Consider the following 206-nt stretch of genomic DNA (forward strand, 5'->3'; position numbering starts at 1 on the left):
TAAAACACTACTAAAACGTTTCCGGTTATTATTTTATGCAAACCAAATCATTTATTCACTTTTATTATATATATTTCGTTAATAAAACAGAGTAAACAAACTCTGCGCGTTGCTAAAATTATTATAACCTCAAATCGCTGGTATTGCCACTTTATTTCACATTTCATTTGCGCTATTATACTCAGTTTACACTATACACTTCTTCT

This window comes from Rhagoletis zephyria, unplaced genomic scaffold, assembly GCF_001687245.7.
Source record: "Rhagoletis zephyria isolate East Lansing unplaced genomic scaffold, Rhagoletis_zephyria_1.1 Rzeph_scaffold_01434, whole genome shotgun sequence".
In the NCBI taxonomy this organism is placed as follows: Eukaryota; Metazoa; Arthropoda; class Insecta; order Diptera; family Tephritidae; genus Rhagoletis; species Rhagoletis zephyria.